This window comes from Episyrphus balteatus, chromosome 3 (assembly GCF_945859705.1).
Source record: "Episyrphus balteatus chromosome 3, idEpiBalt1.1, whole genome shotgun sequence".
NCBI lineage: Eukaryota > Metazoa > Arthropoda > Insecta > Diptera > Syrphidae > Episyrphus > Episyrphus balteatus.
This window is the reverse complement of record NC_079136.1, coordinates 55,613,015-55,634,015: the sequence shown is the minus strand read 5'-3', so window position 1 is coordinate 55,634,015 and position 21,001 is coordinate 55,613,015. Positions and strand designations below refer to the sequence as shown.

At 29.0% G+C, this 21,001-nt stretch overlaps 1 protein-coding gene and 1 long non-coding RNA gene across 4 annotated transcripts in view; one reads left to right on the top strand and one right to left on the bottom strand.

Annotated features, from left to right (window-relative positions):
* Positions 1-21,001, bottom strand: part of LOC129916987 (patj homolog) — a 163,100-nt gene that overhangs the window by 85,356 nt on the left and 56,743 nt on the right. The window contains exon 2 of one of the 3 annotated variants that reach the window (XM_055997289.1): positions 944-1,040. The exons of the other annotated variants lie outside the window; for them this stretch is intronic. The gene's annotated coding sequence lies outside the window, so the exon portion shown is untranslated. Of the gene's footprint in view, positions 1-943; positions 1,041-21,001 lie in introns of those variants that run through there. 3 annotated transcript variants of the gene reach the window in all.
* Positions 17,042-21,001, top strand: part of LOC129916989 (uncharacterized) — a 34,022-nt gene continuing 30,062 nt past the window's right edge. The window contains exon 1 of the long non-coding RNA XR_008772572.1: positions 17,042-17,356. This is a non-coding gene — a long non-coding RNA (uncharacterized LOC129916989). The remainder of the gene's footprint in view (positions 17,357-21,001) is intronic.

The window sequence follows — 21,001 nt, the reverse complement described above, 5'->3', positions numbered from 1 at the left end:
AACAGTAAATTTTTTTTCTGCGTGTTCCTGTCAGATATATTTAATTCAGCCCTAGCACACGAACAACAATGGAAAGCCCTATAAAGTGGCAACAATTGCTCGCACTTAAATGAGTGACATTTTCTTAAGAAGTTTGAGTTTGAGGTTTTTTTATTTTGTTTATGAATATTTTATTGTTGTGAAGCACATTACTTGTATAGTTTTAGAAATGGAAGAGTTTATATTTTGACTTTCTGCGAAAAATGATTTATTCAAAGATGCAATCGGTTTTAGTGTTGTTTTGTTGTTGATGAGTCATAAACTTTTCTTTGTTGTTTCATCAAAACAAATCCAAAATAATTGAGAAGTATATAATACGGAAGTACTGATGGTCGGAAATTTGGGGGTAAGGAGGAGGAAACGGTCAAAATATTAAATTTGGAGGAGGAGGTTCTTGGGCAAATCTTGTTTTATTAAAGTGAAGAATATTATACTCGAGCATGGAATGGTTTTGATTTAACTGAACATTTAAGCAAAAAAAAACTTACAGTAAGGTCTCCTCCCTCGAACTTTTTGCTAAAACTTTTCAGCAAAATAATACCTTATCAAACTTTTTAACATCCACGAGAAAGAACGGAATTCACATTCCTTTCAGTAAAGGAAGTGTTGATGATAATTGATAAGCGTAATTGTGTTTTGTTTTTGCTAAATTCAAAACAATCTAAACTGAAATTCAAAATCCTTCAAAATTGTATACACAAAAATTTTTGTTTAATGACTTTCAGCCTCATTGTTAAATCGTAATACGATTATTTATTTTTTCACCTTAATTCGGAAAAAAAATTACAGTAGGGTACCTTAACTGATAAAAAATTTCTTATATAGAAAAATAAAGAGGGCCCCAAATGTATTCTTACCCCGGGGCCCCGGCCGGCAGCTCAACATACGCCTGCAAGCTGCTTTGGAATCGCGTTAAAAAAGTTATATTTTCCTAATATCTAAATCAACTTACCACATTTTGAGGAATGAAACGTAAATTCAGTACAAATGTTGGAACTTACCTGAAAATAAAAAAATGAAAACAATTTTTATTAGAATAATGTCTCATTTTATTTGTTTTAAAAGACTATTATATTTCTATAATGTAAATTAAGGATTTTTAAAAATAAATCGAAAAGTTCAAACCACTAAAGCTCTTCCAAACTTGGTATAAATTTTGATTAATATCAAAACATTTTTATTCAAAATTTAGTACAGGAAAGTTAGTAAAAAAACAAGCATATTGTGGAACGAAATATAGGATGGCTGAATTTTTCAAATCTGAAAGAGGGATATTAGAAAAGCTTAAGTCCTGGTTTTCGGGACGCCACCCCCCTGGCGAAATCCGCCATTTTGGAAAACGCGAATCGCTCTATATCTCCAAAACTATTTATCCTCGAGAAATGATTATCAGACCAAAGTTCCTGGAAATTTAATTATCTTTTTCTTTGTAATACATTATTTTTCTGAGCGGGCAATAGTTTTGAGGTTATGTTGTTTTAATTTATTTTTTTCGGTTTTTTTAAGATTTTATCATTCCCGGTATTAGTTACATAAATTTTTAAACAGTTATAGACCATCAAATTTCCAATAATTTGGTATATTTTTGAAAGTCATGCGATGTATGAGTCGAAAGTTATTGATCTGAAAACTGTAGTCTAAGTACACGAAAGTTAGTAAAAAAACAGACATTTTGTAGAACGAAATATAGGGAGGCTGATTTTTTCAAATCTGAAAGAGGAGTATTAGAAAAGCTTTAGTCCTGGTTCTTGGGACGCCGAGCACCTGGCGAAATCCGCCATTTTGAAAAACGTGAATTGGTATATACCTGCTACACTATTAACTTGACCGAATAAGTTACTTAACCAAAGTTGTAGGTAATATGAATATCTGTTCTTGTACATGCACTGTTTTTCAGCGAGGACAACACTTTTGAGGTTATGTTGTTTTTTTTTTTAATTTTTTTATTTTTCACGGTCTCTATGATAGAAACATAATTTTTTAGCATCATAAAAGTTGGATGTTTGACTTAAAACACAAAATATGTGTACCACAACATTCTACGGTTTACCATAACCCACCTTAATAACTAACTTCCTCTCATATCATATGTTTCTTGTTCTTACATTACGTACACGATTAAGTATTTTAGGTATGAACCTTATGCAAAAGCATATTAGTACAGGCGCGGATCTAGAAATTTGGTTTGGAGGGGGTCATAGGACTAAAAAAACTTACTTCCAAGATAATCAAAAATAATGGTCAAGTGCTCAAAATACATATATGCTTAATTTTATCTAACATACAAAATTCTATCCAAATTCTAAGATCAAATGTATTTTCGAGAGGATTTTGTTTCGGAGCTTAAATTGAGCTCAATATTATGTCAAATATGTTTTTAGAAACATACATACAAAATTAAAAAAATACGATTCAAAATATAGTTGGCATACCATTTGTTCTAATTGTTATTTCACACTACATAACGCCGTGTGTGAATTCGGTTAAATATTTAGCCGAGGTTAAATTTTTGACAATACATTTTTGAATAAACAAAAAATTTCAGCTGTCAAATTTTTTTGTTCAGAGGATAAATTATTTGCAGAAGGATTAATGTTTTTTTTAATAAATAATCAAAAACTGAAAATAAAGAAAGAAAATTGGGAAAGTAATGCAACATTATGAGTGTGTATTATTTCAATATATTTCACTTTAGCTGTTTTTTATTTTCCTCGTGATCCAGATCAGATTGTTTTTATTAGCTTTACAACAAAAGCAGGATTTTGTTTTGTTATTGTTTCGCAAATAAATACAAGATGTGCCCCAATTCTCACAGCTAAATAAAGCCCAAGATAAATTTTTATTCAACAGACATAGATACAAATGTCAAAAACTTATCCTCGGCTAAATATTTAACCAAATTAAAACTAAGATTTGAAAAAAATATCCCGTTTTCGTAAATTGATATTTAAAAAATAAATACATATATTTTTCTTAATCCAAAAAATACATTTTTCTATATTAAATTTTAAATTAATACAATCAAAGCTTTTGTTAAAAAAAATCTGTTGAAACTATTGAAGTTGTCATTTTAAACAAAGTTAGAAGGTAATAACCGTTCTACACTGTGTGAAACTTCAAACTAGTTAAAATAAACGGAAACCACTTTGATTTAAATGTTTTTCCGAATGATTTTGCGTTGAAGACCATAATTTAAAATTTTTTTTTTCTCTTTCGTTTGGTCCTATCGCCATAGCTCTAGCGGATCTCCTGCCGTTAGAAATGATTCGGTACAAAGGGTTTAAGTCAGTAATTTTAATTAATTTTTAATTTTTAAATAACAAAATTGATCCTAAGGCGTTAAGTCAAGAGGGAGACAGAAAACGAAAAACCATATTTCTATAGTATTATATTATTTCAAAAAGAATTCTCACATTTGGTAACTATTCACATTGAAAATTCCAACTTTCTTTTATAAATTAAACTTTGTTATCAATGTAAAAAAAGATTTTTCTTCACTCAACACCTTTGGATTCGATTTATCAATGTTTCCAAGAGCGATGTTTTCAGCATCATTATTTTTTTGCGAAAACATCAAAACATAAATGTTTTTTTCTATAAAAAAATACCGAGTAAAAATAGTATATTTATATGTTTAATTTGCATTTTAGAAATGTGATCTTTGAAAGCAAAAGCTTTAAAAAGAAAAAAAATACAAATTAAAAAAAAATATGTGTAGGATGAAATAAATTTCCTCCACACAGGTTTGTTAAAAAGAAAAGCGTATTTCTTCATAAATCAAAATATGAAATTAAGTTTTTGCGATTAGTTATGATAGATCGTTCGTGAATCGAGATACAAGTAATCATGTAAAAGTTATTATATCATGGCAAATTATATGATATGATTTTCGGCTTTTGAACGTTCTCATTAAAAAAATGTGTAAAAAACCAAAAATTTTTTACATGCATTCATTATATTTACAACTAAAAACGACTTCTTCCTAGTATACCATACCCTACCCATGAATCATTTCCATCAATAACAATAAAGAAACCCTTCATATGGTTTAAAAGCTCGTTTCCACCTTTTGCCTCATAGTTTTCTGTTTTTCACCTCAGGTTTTTGGGGGGGGGGGGGGTCATGACCCCCACGACCCCCCCCCCCTAGATCCGCCACTGTATTAGTATATTTTTAGAAAATATTGAAAGGGATTGCTCTTAAAATTCCGTATCTTTGGTTTGAAAAATCATATAATCTTCAAAAGTATACCAAATTAATGGAATATTGATGTTCTACAACTTTAATCAGAGAGAAAAATTAAAAATACAACTTTAATCAGAGAGAAAAATTAAAAAAAAAACCGAAAAAATAAAAAATTAAACAACATAACCTTAAAAGTGTTGTCCTCGCAGAAAAACAGTGAATGTACAAGAAAAGATATTTATATTACCTACAACTTTGGTTAAGTAACTTATTCGGTCAAGCCAATAGTTTAGTAGATATAGACCAATTCACGTTTTTCAAAATGGCGGATTTCGCCATGGAGTTGGTGTCCCGAGAACCAGGACTTAAGCTTTTCTAATACCCTTATTTCAGATTTGAAAAAATCAGCCTCCCTATATTTCGTTTCTTAAAATGCCTGTTTTATTTACTAACTTTCCTGTACTTAGACTACAGTTTTCAGATCAATAACTTTCGACTCATACATCGCATGACTTTCAAAAATATACCAAATTATTGGAAATTTGATGGTCTATAACTTGTACTGTATATAAAATTATGTTACTATTACCCAGAATGATAAAATCTTAAAAAAAGGAAACAAAATAAATTAAAACAACATAACCTCAAAACTATTGCCCGCTCAGAAAAATAATGTATTACAAAGAAAAAGATAATTAAATTTCCAAGAACTTTAGTCTGATAACCATTTCTCTAGGATAAATAGTTTTGTAGATATAGAGCGATTCGCGTTTTCCAAAATGGCGGATTTCGCCAGGGGGGTGGCGTCCCGAAAACCAGGACTAAAGCTTTTCTAATGCCCCTCTTTCAGATTTGAAAAATTCAGCCGTCCTATATTTCGTTCCACGAAAAAGTCTATCTTTCCTGTACTAATTAACTAAAACAAATTAGTGTCAGTCGAGGCTAGGTTTCGCTGATGATGAGCTGCATGTCAGTTCAAAATACATTCGGTGTTTTAAATTTTGCAAATAAAAAATGCGTTACTTTTTGAAAATTTAAATTTCGTGTTTTTATGGTAAAATTTTTGTCTTTGTAGTCAAAAAAAGAAAATTGCCTTTGCTTTATATAATTTTGCAAATTTCGACTACAGCATCGGTTTGCTACTTTTAAATATTAAATATAAAGCGGATGGATGGATGGATTTGCTTGAACCTAGGTGCAGATAATTTTTGCGCAATTTCTATACCTGCTCTAACGATTTCGATTCAATTTGGTGTACTGATTTGATTCTAACAAGTGGCGTTACTGTTTTTAGCAAATACTGACACATTTTTTAGGTTCGACTATTTCATGGAAGCATAAGCCAATTTTATTCAAAATTAACAGACAGGCATTTTTTATCATTTTGAAGTGTAAAATGTAAAAAAAAAGTACATGAGCAAGTACGTGCGACACAGTCGTGCATTCTATTTTAAGCGGAGCTATGTACAAAAATAACAATTTTTGAGAACTATCGGATTTTGTCGAGTAATAATAATTTGAACGCTTACTAAAAAAGTTCTTGTATAAGAACTATTTTTCATTATTCTAACAACTTGTAAAATTTCGAGGTCAAAGTTGGAAAAATTCTTAAAAACGTATTTTTTCTTTCTTATCGATGTTTTTACTTACCCACAGCACTTACTTACTAAAAACAAAACTAGTGTTAAAACAGCTAAAATAAAATTAAAAAAAAACTTCTCAACTCGCGCTGCATTGTAATTAGTATTGTAAATAAAACACTAATACGAATACTATTAAAACGTGTAAACTAATCCAAAGGTGGATTAGTTGAAACAATACGGGAACGGCAACCCTATGATTTTAAACGAAAATTTAACTCCTAGAAATGTGAAGCGATGAGGGTAAATCATCCATTAGCGGGATTTTTATACCACCATTCAAAATTTATTACTTTAACTATTTACATAAAATATATTAATGTATAGTTTCATAAAGTCATCCTCAACAGTAGACTTCATTCATTTTTTAAACTACAAAGTCACATAAGTAATTTATTTATATGCAAAACCCATAAAAAATAATTCAAATCCACCCTAACAATAACAAAAGTCACAAGTTTTTATTTGGCTCACTACTCTCTCAATTATCATAAACTGTAATTTCTTACTTTATTTTTCACTCATAATTCTTATGTATTTTTCTTTTATTTTCTCTCCAATGAAAATGCTTTTTTATTGTTTTATATAAATAAAATTAGTATAAGAATAGCATTTTGTTTAACCACAAGTTGTATAATAATAATTTCAAGAGCGCCCAGAAAGAGCGTATAATAACTTCCTCTATCAGAGTGGTAAGTAGCGACATCTGTATGGATATATGTATGTGTGATAATTTTTTGCATATAAATGAAAGAAAACCCCGGTATAAGTGAAATGATTTTTTTTCCTCAAGAGTTTATATGTATGTAAATCAAAAATCTTACCGAAGGACATCTCTAAAAGTGATATACAAACTTGAGTAGAAGTCGAATGTACTTGCTCAAATTGTCAATTTTTGTTTGTCAAACATCAAAAGATGGAAGTTTTTTAGAAAATTGGTTCTTGGCCAACTTTTTGCTTTTTCAGTTAGCAAAATTTGCCACATTTGATGAAATTAAAAAAAAGAGGTTGTCTGTAAGGCCGGTTTACGGGCGATGATTTTACGTGATAACATTGTCAGAAAACAGGTTGTGTGCTTTTGTTTAAAATGAGTCAATTGGACGCGTTTACTTATTTCAAACAATCATAATTTACAAGAAAAAGCTAAAAAAAAATACCTTTTTTATTTTCTCATTATATTGATTTTTTTATTTTAAAAGCTTACAAAAAAAATTATGCAATTTAAAAGCCCAGTATTTTTCTTAAGAATAAAACCATTTTTAAATTCTTACAATGCGCAAAAAGTATAAAAATAATTTATTGAAAACAATCATTTTCATCAAAAAAAAGCAAAAAAAAACATGAATTTGTATCTTCTCACGTCATTAATTCAATTTTTTTCCCTAACAACCTATACAAAATTTTATACCATCTGAAAGCTTATTGTCTTAGCTCAAAATATATATATCGATCAAGTCTATGAGACATCTACAAAAAGAGCTAGAATTTTTTGAACTCGATCAAATTTCATTAAAAAAAGCAAAAAATGCATTTATTTATTTTTGTGTTCTCAGGCAATGGAATCAATTTTTTTTTTTGACAACCTATACAAATTTTATACAATGTGAAAGCTTATTATTTCACCTTTCATATGACGTATCTATCTCATTTCAAAGATGCCTACAAGAGAAGTTAGAATTTTTTAAAGTCAACCATATCGAATTTCCAGACTGAGATTACGGTACTTCCCACACTGGTGTCTGTTCGGGGGGCAACAGATCTCCACTGGTGTTTTGAGGTTTTTCGCAAGTTTCTTGATTTAACATTGTGTAGCTTATAGTTAGTCTACCGTTATGTTTGATATACCAAATGAAAGGTAATTGTGTCAAGATGCTTATAAAAGTTTAATAAAATTTCTATCTGCTCTTGGTCAAAAGTTATAACCTGTTGAATTCTAAAATTTTATTTTACCGTTATCTCAAAATTGTGTTTACGAAATGATTGAAACTTCGCACACATATAGTCGTAGTAATGGTCTATCATTACTCCATATACTTTATTCCTGTATATATTAAAGGAAAAAAGATAAAAATAAAAAACGATGAAAATCGGTTAAAAACGGTCAAAAACGTGTTTTTTAAAAACTTGTTTTTTCCGTTATTCAGTCAAAACTCACTAAACGATTCCAAGTTTTTGCACATGTATGCATAAGGCCAAAACCTAACTATAAATTTGAGATTTTGTGAACGCTCCAAAAAAAAGATAAAAATCAAAAATTACCCAAAAATACCCCTAAAAAACAAGGTGTTTTTCAAAAATTCATATTTCGAAACGCAGAGTATCAGACGCCTAATTTTTTTTCCCTCATCTTTCACCTGGCATCTTTAGAATTAATCTTTAGGTTAATATCTTTCAAATAAGCTATAGAAGATTTTTGTATCTCTAATAGTCTATTTTTAATTTTAAATTGAAATTTTTTGCCGCACTGCGAAAGTGTAACGTTAGAAAATGGCGTCACATTTCTGTGGTAGCTGCCATGGTTCATCGATTTATAAGACGTTATCACGTCAAAAAACGTTTGAGGGGCTTTAATCTGCCTTTTTACTCTGTAAATTCTGCAACTCAACAAACATACTCTTCAAAAAAAAATAATTTTGTTGTTTTTCTTTTTTTTTTTTTTTTTTTTTTATACAAAAAAACATACTTGCCCTTAAGAAAAAAGTTAAAATGATAAAAATTCTACGAAGAAGGCAACCAGTAGAAGCGCAAAGACAATAGAAATTATTATAATCATTTGTATGTATATATGTTCCAGTTATACGTACAATCCTATGAGTACTACATACAAAGATAGAGAGATACTGGGTATTCTTTTATAAATATGATGATGATGATGCTACGGAAAACAAAGTCACTCCTTCTTTTCTAGAAGCTCTCTCTCTCGTTCAGGGTTGATATTACTCTATACCATCATCACTTTGGACAGCCACAAGAGGACTTGCATATAGATATAGTTTGTATAAACCCAGAGTAAATTCAACAAAACACAGTGAATAGTAGTGAACAGTAGGAGGAAAAAAAAATAAAAAGAGAATATATAGTTCTAGGATAACAATGATTATTATTTCTCGTTTATGTCCTTGAGAAATGTGAATGAGTATTAGTAATGAAAAATTGTCTATATATTCATACTAACATGATACACATTTTAGATAGGCATCATCAGGAACAGTGAAAGTATGTGAGCTGTTTAACTCTATAAATAAATATAGGTCGATTCTGAAAGGGAAAACCTTCATAATGGTGACCATATACTAGTATTTAGAATTTCAGGGTAAAATATAAAGCTTAAGATATTTTCTGTGACGTACTTTTTTAGATTGAAAGTAATTACCATCAGGATACAGAATGAATTTGGTTTCATATTTTTAAAAATTAAGCTAAGTGCACTTCATTTAAAAAAAACAAAAGCCTTAAGCTTGGGTTTAAATAGGTATATTCAAACAAACATGTAACGTTCTTAACGAAGACTGCACAAAAAAAAAAAAAAAAAAAACAATATCAAATTAACTTATTTTAAATATGTATCAGCAAAAATTGCTATATAAAATGTGTTTTATGATAGGGTAAATTAGGGAATTATGGCATACCTAAGCACAAACTGAAATAACTTTACTACGGACAACAATTTTTACTTCAATAATTTTTTTTTTTATTAAATTTTATAAAAACGTAAAAAATTCAAAGTTTTTAACAAAAAATAAATTAAATTAAAAATAGTCAAAAAAAAAAACCATATTGCCCTATGTACGGGCAATATGGCGAACCCCATTTACTTCGGATCCCTTTACTTTTTTTTACGTAGGTATATTTGGCATTTCTGAAATATAATTGTAAATAAGTTTCATAAAATTAACGTTAAATTGATGTTATTTTCAAATTTAAAAAAATGCAGAGACATAATGTAAGTTACTTTTGAAATTAGTTTTACATAAGGGCATTATGGCGCAGTCGGGTATAATGTAGTGCCATAATGCCCTTATTGCATCTGGGCCATATTGCAAAATTTACACATATTCTCAAAACTCCAAAAACTAAACACAATTCTTACTTCATTTAAAATATAACAAGTGATATTACCAAACCAAAACTGTACTCTGCATTTCACTCTTTACTTACCGAGATACACACAAACAACAACAAAGCGATATTATATTGGAACCCAGAACCGGTATATTTTTTTTTTTTTGTTTTCTTTCTTGTTTGGCACAAAAATAATAGCACTGACCTGCGATCGTCACAAGGCTAGTGTTCGACGAAGGCCAATGTTTATGCATTGGTTTTATTTAAATACGAGTAGTGGAAGTATAATAGTTGAGAGGTGCGCCATAATGCCTGGTGCGCCATAAAGCCCGAGGTTACCCTAGCTAAAATATCAAAACAATATTTTTATTATCAGGATGATCTTTAAGTATCACATTTTTGAATTTTCTTTGATATTTTATTATAACATCAATTTATCATATCAATTTCTCATTCCAAATTATTGAAAAATATTATATAAAAAACTCTTAATGTGTACTAATTTAAATGCGCTTTGTGTTTTTTCGAAGAGAAAATTTGATCGGCAATAAGATTTTACTTCACATAGTTTGGGAGAAAATAACAAAACAATTTTATAAATAATAGTCCGGTCAAATTAGACTAAAATAAGGGGGTGAGGTTACATTAATTCCCAGCAAGCTGAAAATTGGTAGGATTGTTGGAAACACCATCATAAATTAAATCTAAAAAGTCCTCATCGATCCGAGGTGTGGAAAAAAATTTACGGGGGGTCAAAGGTCACAAAAACTGGTTTTTCACGATTTTCAGCAAAACGGTAAGTCTTATCAAAAAAATTTCAATGCAAGAATTGTAGACCAGATTATTATATATAAAAAGTGTCATGACACTTTTTTTCCTAAGACCCACCGTTTCTTAGGTATAACGATTCAAAAAATTGAAGTTGAGTCGAAATCGTCATAATCAGGCCTATTCTGAAAAAAATCTCCCAACTGAAAAGTTCCTAAAATTTCATTATTTTTTAGCTTGGATTTCGTTCTTCAATGGTTAAGAATATGGGGAAAGCAAAAAAAAATGGAAATTTTCACCATTTTTCCGATAGGGGCCCTTCTCCCGAAACCATTTCCTTGAGAATTTTTGTTTAGAATAGGTCTGAATATATACATGGTGTACGATAGAGAATGGACAGCCCTAAAACGGTTGATAGCTACACTTATGACTGTTCTAAAAACAGATAGAAAAAATTTCTATCGCAACCAGTTCATAAAATATTGGCTTTTTTTCGTTCAGTGTATTTTAAATTTTATCATCTTATGTTTTCGTTCACTACAACCACGAATGAATGAATTTTATTTATTTCTTTTTTTTATCATTTTCTACAATAATTGTGTGAGTACATAAACGCTTTAAAAACTGCATTGCTATTGCACATTTTCGTAAAAAAAATTTTGAAATATATTTTTTGATGCAAAATGTAAAAAAAGTATTTTATGAAAAATTTTAAACACCTGTGGTATAAAATAAATCCATAGAAACCTAGGTGGCCAACTTTCTTAAAAATATTCCCCTTAAACGAGAATGTTTTTAAGAAAGTTGGCCACCTAGGTTTCTATGGATTTATTTTATACCACAGGTGTTTAAAATTTTTCATAAAATACTTTTTTTACATTTTGCATCAAAAAATAGATTTCAAAATGTTTTTTACGAAAATGTGCAATAGCAATGCAGTTTTTAAAGCGTTTATGTACTCACACAATTATTGTAGAAAATGATAAAAAAAAAGAAATAAATAAAATTCATTCATTCGTGGTTGTAGTGAACGAAAACATAAGATGATAAAATTTAAAATACACTGAACGAAAAAAAGCCAATATTTTATGAACTGGTTGCGATAGAAATTTTTTCTATCTGTTTTTAGAACAGTCATAAGTGTAGCTATCAACCGTTTTAGGGCTGTCCATTCTCTATCGTACACCATGTATATATTCAGACCTATTCTAAACAAAAATTCTCAAGGAAATGGTTTCGGGAGAAGGGCCCCTATCGGAAAAATGGTGAAAATTTCCATTTTTTTTTTGCTTTCCCCATATTCTTAACCATTGAAGAACGAAATCCAAGCTAAAAAATAATGAAATTTTAGGAACTTTTCAGTTGGGAGATTTTTTTCAGAATAGGCCTGATTATGAGGATTTCGACTCAACTTCAATTTTTTGAATCGTTATACCTAAGAAACGGTGGGTCTTAGGAAAAAAAGTGTCATGACACTTTTTATATATAATAATCTGGTCTACAATTCTTGCATTGAAATTTTTTTGATAAGACTTACCGTTTTGCTGAAAATCGTGAAAAACCAGTTTTTGTGACCTTTGACCCCCCGTAAATTTTTTTCCACACCTCGGATCGATGAGGACTTTTTAGATTTAATTTATGATGGTGTTTCCAACAATCCTACCAATTTTCAGCTTGCTGGGAATTAATGTAACCTCACCCCCTTATTTTAGTCTAATTTGACCGGACTATTTATATTTGATTTATTTGTATCTTAAAAAACCGATTAAAAATAAAAATTTTAAAATTATCGTCAAACTTCAGCTTTATTTGCAGTTTATCAAACTAATTTCCAACAGTGAGATAGGATTATGGTAAAGCACTCGCCTACTGACCCAACAGTTGTAGGATCGATTTCAGAGGCTGCTAGTTTTTTTAACTAAAAATAAGATGATTTTCCGCTTAAATTAAGTGGATTTCTTTTAAATTTGCACATTCAAGAAATTTTAAAGATCTGTCCGCTGAATTTAAGACGGAAGTCATCTTGACAAAAAAAAAAAACATGGAGATATCCGCTTAGTTTCATACGGATTCCGCTTTAAGGTGGTCTTTTTTTTCGTGTATAAACAGAAAGAAACTTCCAATGAAATCTTCAGTCTTCAAAAAGTAATGTACACAAAATTTACTGTTTCTTAACAATCAAGTAAAGCGTAGACTACTAATGCTTATGGGATTAAAAAACATATCCTCAAAGTCTTTATAAATTTAGGGGAGTAAACTACAAATACAAAATGGATTTCACAATTTACTTCAGATCCCAATAAATGGTAGTTAAGTGTATTTCCCACTAAAAGTTTAAGTAATTCTTGGAAATTCTTTGTTCTCATCAACACTTACGAAATGTGTATATTTTTTCTTGGTAAATCAAATTAAGGATAACAAACATAGATTGTTTTTGTGGAAAGGAATCCTTTACTCTTTCATATAAGTAAGTGTATTTCTATTTAATATTCATTTAATATTGTTGTATTGTTTACATAAAACTACACCTATTTGCTTACTTTTAGTTTAATTATTTTAAGTTACCATCTTAAATCACATTTTCATTATAAGTATTCTCAAGTTTTAATTTTTTTAATTTACCATATAAAACAAATTCTCAATTACTTGATATAAAAAGAAAATATACTTGGCAAAAACTAAATATCCTTTTTTCCTTGTAGATAGAAGAGCAGTACGTATACAGGAACTAGTTACCTTATAGTGCTCGCACACAAATTTTCTTGCAAAAGGGATTTTTCCTGAAAAGCTACAACAACATTAAGGGACTTACTCATAATGAACTTTTGGGCTTACTATTGACATTTACATTAAAATGTTTAGCATCCAAAAATCTACACACAGAGTCACCACATTCTAGATTTAATATACAACAACAAAAAAAAACATAGACACCTAAATGAACCTCAAAACAGGGGGTTTCATGGCAAGTAGTTTTTGATAATATGAGGTTTCTTTAACCTAAGAGAAATTTTAATTTATGCTTGAGTCAATAAAAATTAAAAAAATTTAATCCCTTACTAGTTTGGTGTTAATTTTTTAAATTTAAATATTTTAAATTTTTGTTCAGCACAAAAAAAAAATCAAATAAAAACAACTTATTTAAGATTCAACAGCTAGAAGAATTTCTTGATGATTCTATCAAAAAACCAACACCCCGTGAATGATGACCACGAAAGCGATTGACCGGTTGAATTAATTTTTGATTGGCAGTAATCGACGAAGAAGAAATAATTTGTTTTAAATTAAAAAGTTCACTTTTAAATTCAAACGTAGTTCGAAAAAAAAAATACATACAATATAATGAATAAACGAATTTAATTTAAGAAGGATTTTTATTTTCTTATGAAAAACCAAGACTTTAAAGAAGAAAGAATTAGAACATTAAAAAGTAACAGTAATTTAAAAATATGTACATATTGAGATGCACGAAATTAGGAGGTGATTTCTTGTTTCATTTTCAGTAAGAATTAGTACAAATTGGGAAATTGAAACTTTTTCAAGAATTATTTTCTATGATTTTCAGTTAACTAAGCTTTTGATATGTTCAAAGAAATAGGATACCATTTTTAGAATTTTTAAGTAACCGATAACGAAGCTACTTTGAAGAATGAAAATAGTTTGAAAATTAAAAAAATCGGATTTTTTCGAAACAAATCTTCATAGCATCCGAAGTATAGAACCTAGAAAAACAATTTTGGTACCAAATAAAAGGTTAAGGTAATACCTTTGTTTGGAAAACATTAGATTTTTCTGATTTTTTCGTCCCCAACTTCAGACTCAAATATCTCGAAATCCCCAAAACCAATTTTTAAAATATTTGGCTTACTAATAGAGCTCAATATAAGCTTTCATTTGATACTAGTCTCGTCAGCGTACGCCCTGGGCACAAAAATGGTTCATGTCCCTTGAAAAAGTTGCAAAAAGTTCATTTCTGACCATAATCTTTTTCAATTATTTAAAAGTTAGTAAGCATGGATTCGAAAACATTTGCTTATTTATTTAAATGTCCTGAACAAAGTGTAGGTACCTTCATAAATCTGGTTCTAGCTTTGGGTTTTTTGTGTAATACTAAAACTGGTGTCAAATGAAAAATAAGTTGATACTGAAAATAAAAGAATAGGTTTGCCACTTTACAAATTAGAACTTACTATGCGGCAACACTTTTTTAAATGAAAAATTGTCATATAATTTATTTTGTCAAATCTTTATAGTTTGGCCAGTAAGAATTTTTTTTTTTTAAATGTTAACATACCAAAAAATCTTTTTTGATATTTTTTTGCACTAAAAAGATTAATTAAAGCCAAAATTAAGCTGACACTATCTTCTATCTTATCTTGTCGAGTATTTGACAACTCTACTCAAATTCAAAAAAAAAAAAAAAAAACACCAAAAACACCAAAAACCCTTCTTTTTCAGCCAAAATGTATCACGCGCGTTGTCGTGAACGAAGCGAAAAAGGGTTGCTGTGAGTTTTGTTATTGCACCCGCTCGCAAAAAACACCTGTTGGTCGAAAATTATTTTTTTAAGGCCGCATTGTTCTTCGGTAAATTTGCGTTATTGTTTTGCAAATTGATGATACTGATGATACTTTTACACTATTTTACAAAGCGAGCGGTAGAAAAGTGGAATATAAAAGCTCATCAATATTTAAAACATATAAAAAGTCTACCATAGCAACTCCTGTAAATTTCTCAGCCAATGTCTTCAAATTACTAAAAAATCTAACTCGATAACTAAGGATAAGATTATTGATATTAAAAGCCTTTTCATATTTATGCCTAAATCAGACCAAGAATATTATGAAGCGTCAAATCAAAAAATTAGAATAAATTCTTTAGTTTGATATTTATTTAATTTACTTTTATTTATGACCATATATTAATTTAACCAAACTTGGTTTATTTTTTATTTTATTTCTTTCATATTTCATAGCCATAGGATGACTTTTATTTTTTGTTAAGACATTTTTTAAATTTTTTTTATGTTTATGGTCATATTTTTTGGTTTTTCTTTATTTTAGATATATTTATTTTAATAATTGAGCCTCTAAGTCAAACCAATACTACTTCTATGTAATAAGAAACTATTTTTTAAATATTTAATTAATAAATAAAAACGAACTGTGAAAATTTTTTTATTTATTTTTTAGTATTGGAATGTTGTACGTGCGCCTACTTTGTCGTACGTGTACGGGATGGAAAAAATAGTTGATTTTGGTGGCGTTTACGACAAACTGATTTTGGATAAAAACCTTGATAATTTGAAAACTAAAATAGATGTGACAATTTTGACAACATAAATATAAAGAAGATATCGCACAAAATATTCTATTAAAAATTGAAAAAAATCTATCGGCCAGTTTTTTTTTTATAAAAGCTCAAACCTTAAAATGCGATTTCCCAAAATTCCAAAATTGGCGTATACGACAAAACAATTCTCAGGCGACGACATACTTCATGTGATATGCGATTGTCAAAACCATTTAAAAAAGATATTTTCGTTATTTTTAAGACAGTTTTACAAAATTGTATAGGTTTTTTTTAGATATCGTAAAAACTGAATTGTTTTATGAATCTTAACAAAAAAAACTTTAATATTATTATCAACTTTTACCATAACAGCAAGTAAGTTGAACGAAGTCGTGCATTTTTTTTTTCTTTCTTCAATAAAGTAACACCCTGTTTAAAAAATTTTTGCAGGAAGAATAAAGTTTAGTTCCTGTTTTTGTTCCGTTTTGAATGACTTAACCCATTTGCATCAAATTCACAAGTAAACAGAAACACCCAAAAAAAAAACTTTTCAGAAACTCACACACATACACACTGACAGAGCATAATAATAATAATTTGTGCTTAGCAAGAGTGTATCTAACAATAATGAGACATAAAGATGTTGCCAAAACACAAGCATTCCACTCTGATTGTACGTAATTAATGTTTGGCATGACACGCACGTAATTATGTTTTATTAGAACAAACACACATATATTCCACATTGTGTCTTTGTCCTTGTCCCTGTCCCTGTACAGTGTACACCTTCAAATCTCTTTCCACATATACACAGTTTTTCTAAACACACATAATGTGTATAGCCTAACCCAAAGTGCGACTTAATGAATGCGACTTCACGTTTCGTAATATGCTGTAAAGTAAGAAAAACACACGTTTTGTTACAGTTTAGGTTGAAGTAAACAGAAAGGTATGGGATTTAAATTTTTACCATTTAAAGTGGATTCAGAAAAAAAAGTACACTGTGGTGTATACGTACTTTTTTTTTAATTTTTTGCTTTCCATCACAAAAATATATCAAAATGTTTTTTTTTTATAAATATTTTCCATTTTATTTGAAAACATACATTGCACAAGGCTATCGTGAAAAAAAAATTTCGTTCGTTGAATTTTTCGATTGTTCAAAGGCTGATGAGGATGACCAATAAAAGAACTAAAATACAAACAAAAAATATCCGTTTAAACGGCCATCAGCGCATATACAAGTTGAATGACAAATGAATGCGCTCTTAAACAAAAACTGGACGTCAATGTGGATGGCTGAAATTTTAATTGGATTTTACTGAAAACATACATATGCATACAATATTCGAGAGGAATTTAGTTCGCGGGTGAGTCCAAATAGTCTGCAATATTTTAAAAGATTTAATAACTTTGCATCCATACATGCATTTATGCAAAATGAAAAATATGATATAAACAATTTTATTTTGTGCAGAAAAACTGCACTAAATTATTTAGAGAGTTTTTTTTTTAAAAAAAGACACAATCTGTTTGAATTTGTTTCATTTTTTAATTAAGCTTTGAAAATCACTCAATTCATTTTCAGGGGTTAGCCTGGCATCAATATCGGTATGTATGCTAATTTTTTGGCAGAAATTTTGTCAAAGGTTATTTAATGGCAATCAATTTGAAAACAAGGTTGAAACAATATATCGAATAGCTAACGATAATAGGAAACCATTGATTGCATAGGGATGTTTGGAGTGATTGAACACGTTATTCACTATCTGTCATAGAAAATGTTTGGCTGTTTGATCCTTTCATACTTAAGTTTATTGCAGTTAACACATAATAATTCATACCACTTTATGCGGCATTTCTAGTTTTAGTAAATAGGAAAAATGTAGATTTGGAAGAAAATGATCAAAGACTTCTTAACCCTTTTGAACCCAAGCTATGAAAATCAATATTAAAAAATGTTTTTTTCAGTATTATCGTGTCAAAAACATCACAACTAAGAAATATGAATAGCAAAAAGTTATGTTCCAAAATAATAAATAGCAAAGCTAATGTGTTATTGTCATGTTACTTGTAAGTAACATACACTGCCTATGACCACAAAAAAAAGTCGGACAACTGAGAAAATTACTTTTCATAGAACAATAATGTATGCTACTTCTCCTAAGCCAAAACACAAAACACTTTCTGGATTAATATTTTTTATAACTTTTTTTTCAAAATTATGACCATAGTATAAAAAAAAATTTTTTTGAAAAAAAAATGTGGATTTCAGTCCCTTTTACGATAAAAAAAACAATCATGTGTGCAATTCACACGTTGTAGAAGTGAAACCTTAAAAATTATTTTTCTTGCATAAAATAAAAATCGAAAAAATTTACCTTTTTTTATTCCATCACTTTAAATCCATATCTTTTATATGACAACCTAATAAATTAACAAAATAATAACTTTTAAAACATCTGAAAGCTTATTATTTCACCTTTTATTTGACTTTTCAATCATGTTTCTACCATGCCCACAAAAAAAGTAAGAATTTTTTAAAGTCAACCATTTCGAAATTTCAAACTGAGATTACATCTTCACAGGTGTTTTGAGGTATTTTTCAAGTTTTTCAATTAAAGATTATATAACTTGTAGAGCACGTACCGTTATGTGTGATATATTAAATGAAAGGTAATATTATCAGCATGCGTATAAATTTGTTATGTGCTCTAGATCAAAAGATATAAAGTGTTTAGAAAAAGAACATCTTTTCACCGTTATCTCAGAATTTTGAATATGAAATTAATTGAAATTTTGCACAATCATAATTTATTTAATTACCTATCTACTGTATAAATTTCATTCATCTATCTATTAAAACAAAAAAGTTATGATCAATTGATTTTTCGTGTTGCTTTTTCGTTTCATCTTGTTTCAAATCACTACGATACGAAAGAAGTTTTCACTTAAAAAAACAACAATCATTAGTATAATACCAAAACCCATTCTACATATTACTACAGGAGACGTCTAATCTACACTCACAACTCCATGTCTATTTTGCTTAATTTCAAGAAAGCTCAAATTAAAAGGACTCGCACAATATCTGTTTACGTTATACTATATCGAATAAATTGCCATTCTCTAAATTGCTTTGAACACAATTCGCCAAGTAAGCAACTCAAGTAAAAGTTTTTCGCTTACTCTCTCCCTATTTGTCCTTCTTTGCCAAAAAAAAAATTGGACTTGTGAATACAGGAAATTAAAGTGTGAAAAAGTATGTTGCAATAAATTTCTATCCAACGAATGGGCAAGGCCAGAGGGTGCGTAATTCTTCAAGATCCATATCACCATCCTTGCACAAAATATACTTAGACCTACATCTACACTAATATTTGTGAGGGTGTTGTATACGAGTATAAGGAAGAAAAATCCTGAAGGCTTATTCATGAGTTTCTCGGTACTGTTTTCACATTTTCCGGATGTATTTTTGGGCATTTTTTTATTCTTGCCTTTCCTTGCAATTTAGGTAGGTAGGTACTCTCTAAGGGGAAGTTATATGTACATTGACAAAAAAAAAAAAAAAACATTTTCACCCGAGGTCTTAGTCAGATATGACATAATTATGATAAAGAAGATGAAGTGAAGAAATTCATGAAAGTATAATACCAGTTTATATGCCTCTCAATGAATAAATATCAAAACTATTTGTGAGAAAAAAAACGAATTTGACGCAAGAACAAGTTCATACGACTGAGTTGGGTATTTTATTTTTAATTTTTTTTTTTTTTATCTTGTGTATATGAAAATAGGATTTTGAAGCCAAGGGGTGCAATTCGACTAAGCATATGGATTTCAAATGTTCATGGCTCGAAGAGATTTTGTCCTATTTCATTTCTGTTTTCATTTTTTTTCTATTTTTTTTTCTTTTTTTTTTTTTGACAGAAAGAATTTAAGTAGATTAAAGATATAAATTATATTTAATGTGAATTATGGAGCAATTGGATGGGTCTGCTGCTATTGGGTGTTTCATGTTCGTAGGAAGACTAAAATGAATCTTATTGTTTTTTTTTAATTTTTTTTTGTATGAATTTATTGCGTGGCTGAGCGTAGATAAGTTATTTAAATTGCCTAAAAACAGCTCTTGATGGTGGTACTTAATAATAATAGATAATAATAGGCTTGAGGGGTTTTTATTTTATTTTTTTTGGTGTAAAGTTGTATTTTTCATCAAAAGTTTTTTATTTGCTTTGTTTCTTTGCTTAAAATGAGCTGTGATTTATCCTAGGCAACAAGCTATTAAAATGTTTCACAAAGTGATAATATAGATTTAAGGACGAGTAATCTTAATCGTAAACAATTTCCTAGCTAAATTAGCTGTAATTTTAGGGTTTCAAATTGATTAAGAGACGTTAACAAGTTTTTCTTTTGTAACTATAAAGGAAAAATTAACTTAATTAGGACAGATTAGGATTGTACAATAAAAAAATGCTATTAATTTTATGGATAGAAATTCATAAAAATAATTTTTTTCTTGAAAGATGATCTTCGAAGACTTTTAAGAAATGTTTTTGAAACTAATTACATTGGTTGAAATGACAGCAAAGGATGCTTTAAAAAGGATAACTTGCACGTGCTAGAGATATAAATTCAAAAAAAAAAAAAAACATTTCTGTAGTTAAATTTATTTTCATGTCCTTCTTATAAATGTTTGCATGATAAGGATGCTTGATACCTACTTAACAAAAATAAATAATATTTCTCGTTTCTTGTGGTTTTTTTTAAATTGATTGAACTTTACTATCCTGAAAAAAAAGACTTGTGAAATAAAGAAGATTAACATTTTTGAACATCTTTTCTTAGTTTTGGGAAAAACTCTAAACTCCAAAAATATATTTTTTTTGAGTAAGTTGGACAAAAAGTAAGGGTCGAATTTGTTTGAATTTTCTATTCACTTCAACTGAAGTTTTCCATTGTTATTAAACACCAAAAAGTGCAACCGGAAGTGGCAATTTTGCTTCCAAAATGCG